The sequence below is a fragment of the Micropterus dolomieu genome, linkage group LG05 (genome assembly GCF_021292245.1).
Source record: "Micropterus dolomieu isolate WLL.071019.BEF.003 ecotype Adirondacks linkage group LG05, ASM2129224v1, whole genome shotgun sequence".
In the NCBI taxonomy this organism is placed as follows: Eukaryota; Metazoa; Chordata; class Actinopteri; order Centrarchiformes; family Centrarchidae; genus Micropterus; species Micropterus dolomieu.
In genome coordinates, this window is record NC_060154.1 from 31,656,280 (window position 1) to 31,660,483 (window position 4,204).

General features: G+C 41.7%; 1 long non-coding RNA gene across 2 annotated transcripts in view; it reads left to right on the top strand.

Annotated features, from left to right (window-relative positions):
* The first annotated feature begins 1,840 nt into the window (after positions 1-1,840).
* The window catches only part of LOC123971726, a 31,193-nt gene continuing 28,829 nt past the window's right edge, over positions 1,841-4,204 (top strand). Inside the window, exons 1-2 of one of the 2 annotated variants that reach the window (XR_006825265.1) lie at positions 1,841-2,011; positions 2,154-2,322. This is a non-coding gene — a long non-coding RNA (uncharacterized LOC123971726). Of the gene's footprint in view, positions 2,012-2,036; positions 2,323-4,204 lie in introns of those variants that run through there. The other variant, XR_006825264.1, reaches the window with a different exon arrangement.

Consider the following 4,204-nt stretch of genomic DNA (forward strand, 5'->3'; position numbering starts at 1 on the left):
TACGCCTAGTAAAATTTGGAAAATCAATATGTGGCGTTGATATATATCCAAATTATAGGCTAATTATGGGAAACACTGCTTTCCCTACCACCCCCCTTCGCCCCCAAACAAAGTAGTCTCCCCCGACTTTTTAACTAACATCATATCCATAACAGCAGCAAGGAGTGTGGTTTTTCCAAAGCATATAGCCTAGGCCTTAACACCACCAGCTGAAATAAAAAAAATAAAGCAACTAAATCCCGACTTTTAAACAGCTGTTTTACTGTTACAAAACATTGCGTTAACGCCACTCTCTCCAGACGAGTCCAAGCATCAGTGACAACAGCTGCTGGAGTTTCACGTCGCTGTGCTGCTTCAGCAGATGCTTCAATAAATCAGATATAGAAATGTTCGCGGTTCAAAGCTTTTTTCTAGATGACAATGTTCTTTGCATCTTAGACTGTGACACAATAATGGCAGCAGCTGCTTACAGCTGTGGAAAGAACGCCTCTCCCCCTCATTCTCCATTCTTCATTTAAACTTCAGGAACTTGACGGACTGGTGACTGGAGGTGCATCATTTGGTATACAGGGAGAAGAGCAGAGGGGAAAGAACGTAGCCTTGAGGAGAACCGGTGCTTCATGGAATCAGAGACATGTTTTCCCATCTTCATGTGCTGCTTCCTGTCTGTCAGGTCTGTGATCCACCTGCAGGTGGAGTCAGGCATGTTCAGCTGGGAGAGTTTGTCCTGCTGCAGGACCGAAATGATGGTATTGAAAGCGGAGCAGAAATCCACAAACAGGATCCTGGCATAGGTTCCTGGGGAGTCTAGGTGTTGGAGGATGACATGAAGGGCCATGTTTACTGCATCATCTACAGATCTGTTGGCTCTGTAGGCGAACTGCAGGGGGTCCAGGAGTGGGTCTGTGATGGATTTAAGGTGGGACAACACAAGGCGCTTAAAAGACTTCAGACAGACTACAGACGGGTCTGTATTCATTTAGTCCTGCGGTCCTCGTTTTTTTGGGGACAGGGATGAAGGTTGAAGCTTTGAAGCAGGATGGCACATGGCATGTCTCCAGTGAGGCATTAACTTAACGTTCCTGTAAAATTCATGCAAAGCGCCTATTCAAGGCATATCCAAAGTAAATTGAATGTAGTTCTTGAACCATTTGGAGTATATGCATGGTTTTGGGCTTCTCTGAAACATAACACCCTGGAGTGTCTAACCCAAAATGATTGTAAGTGCTACTGGAATTGATTAATATAAGTTTAAACACACTAAAAGTAATATATTTTTCATTTACGCTTGAAAATGCTTGCTAACAAATGCATGCAGACAACTATAGCTGGGACTTATTAGCTGGAAAACACTGTAGGGTCACAGCATAAAGCCTTACCTAATCCTAGTTTAAATTTCATACCAATACCATGATAAATGACTATTTTACACAGGTTAGCTTATTTGTTCTAAAACAACACCGCCCCTTGGCTGCTGCTGCATCGCTCCGTATCAGCTGGTAGCTTGACGCAGATGTGTTTTTTTGCTGGTAGATCATGAACTTCCTACCTGTATATCGTTATTTTTAGAATTTTATTGGCTACATGAAGTGCCAGTCATCAGCACAATTGCTTGCAATTGGCTCGGCCCACCCATGAAATAATAAGGGCTGGCCCTTCCTTGCAGCGCGGGCTCTCGTTGGCTGTTGAAGGCTGTGAAACGAACATGTGAGCTCTTATTGGGTCGGATTTGGTGTCACTTGAAAGGTCAGAGTTCAGCAGCTAATTTGAATACAAGCTATCGTAGTTGTTTACATTCGAATCGGTGTTATTACGGTTATAATGACATACGAGCCACGTCTGCCGGCAAATATGAAACGATGCGGCAGCAGTCCCCGGGGATTTATGTACGGAATAATTTATTTTGGACTAAATGTTTTTATTGGATTGGATCGTCTGGACCTTTGACAACGTAACAAGACCATTTTTGTTGGAATACAATCGATTGGTGGATTACTATGAGGCTTCATAGGTGAGTCGCGTCAATTTTGCTTACACTGGGTGGTCTGACAGAGGCGTTGATTGTAACCGCTGTGGTGATTGCATCTTGAAATGGTTTGCATTGGTCAAAGTAGTATGAAGTTAACATATCAGCTGTGTGCACATACGGAAAGCTGCCGCCAGGACCTCAGGCTGTTGGAATGTTAAGCGGTTAAAGATGTCTGAGAACACCGGAGACAGCTGATCAGCACAGCGCTTCAGGGTGGATGGGGAGACAGAGTCCAGCTGAGCTGCTTTGCGAGGTTTCTGCTTCCTGAACAGTTGACATCCCTCTTCAGGACGGTAAGAGAAGGGGAGGAGGTGGGGGAGGTGGGATTGCAGAGCCGTGCAACAACTGTGCACAGTATATGGCTAGTATTTCAGCATTGATATGCTGGAAATAAAGACATTGCAGGTGGAGAATATAGATCAAGTGACATATACTGAACCACACCATCAATAACTTGTTTTAATGAAGTGCATCTGCACTCACATCCAATAATTCATAAGCTGTAAATCAAAGTCCTCATCCAGCTTATTTATTGACTTACATTAAAATAACCCATCCTGCCTGTGACAATGATGGCAGCCTGAAAAAATCATACAAACGTGAAGATACCTTCATCTGATACGTCTTGTAAACTGTATTCATCGTTATCAATGCAGGATCAAATGTCCTATAATCAAAAGATATATAATGAACAGGAGGATCATCACTGATCCACAGGAATGTGAGAGGCTTTAATTACAGCACAAATCAATAATACAAGTCATGTAAATGTTGGGTTTGGAGTGAACTTCTACATTACAAAACAAGAAATTAGGAATGGGCTTTCTTGGCATTGAAAAGCCATGCTAGTTTCATTGTGAGCCTTTTTATTGCACATTTTGAGAGAGTCTGTAGTGCAGACATACATGAAAACAACCAATTAAGTGGAGTCTTCCCCTTCACCTAAATAGCTACAAGTGCTGTAACACATTTTTGGGACTCATCTGGACTCACTCTCCGTCTTTAAAGAAAGATGTGGCTCGCCAGTAATGAGTGCATCGACTGTGACAGAGGTTATTGACAGTAAAGTGTTTGATAAGAAGCTGTATCATTTACAACTTCGTGGACTTATGTAAATGACTCCAACTCAAGAAATAACAGCATAGCGCCATTTTTTCTCTAGTCCACATCCGTGATAGACCTTTATCACTGCAGACATTTTGACTTGTCCTAGAAAAGCACAGGTGTTACTAATAACATTAACAATGGCTGTTCCATTCAAGTATGTCACAGTGACATTGAACTTGCATGAACAATACCAGGACCCTGAAACTGAATTCTCTCATCCTTCATTTTATTATTTTAACCTATCATAAAAACTTTCCCAGTGTGAAGGCCTGTTGGTATATGAGCTTCTCAACTTCATGAGCTGGGGTGCGTTTCCCAAAAGCATCGTTGCTAACCTACGATAGCAAATTTTCCGTGTGATCCATGCACTGCTGCAGCTGGGGGCTCTCTTCACTTTCTAAAATTCTTCTATCTCGCGGAGAAAAGAAGAAGTCAGGTCAAAACGAAACAGTATTACCAAAGCTTCAAGGAAAATATAAAAACAAAAACTCAATTCATATAGTTCATCAAATACATGAAATAAAATAACTGTATTTACAGTGCCTTGCGAAAGTATTCGGCCCCCTTGAACTTTGACCTTTTGCCACATTGCAGGCTTCAAACATAAAGATATAAAACTGTAATTTTTTGTGAAGAACCAACAACAAGTGGGACACAATCATGAAGTGGAACAAAATTTATTGGATATTTCAAACTTTAACAAATAAAAAACTGAAAAATTGGGCGTGCAAAATTATTCAGCCCCCTTAAGTTAATACTTTGTAGCGCCACCTTTTGCTGCGATTACAGCTGTAAGTCGCTTGGGGTACGTCTCTATCAGTTTTGTACATCGAGAGACTGAAATTTTTGCCCATTCCTCCTTGCAAAACAGCTTGAGCTCAGTGAGGTTGGATGGAGAGCGTTTGTGAACAGCAGTTTTCAGTTCTTTCCACAGATTCTCGATTGGATTCAGGTCTGGACTTTGACTTGACCATTCTAACACCTGGATATGTTTATTTGTGAACCATTCCAGTGTAGATTTTGCTTTATGTTTTGGATCATTGTCTTGTTGGAAGACAAATCTCCGTC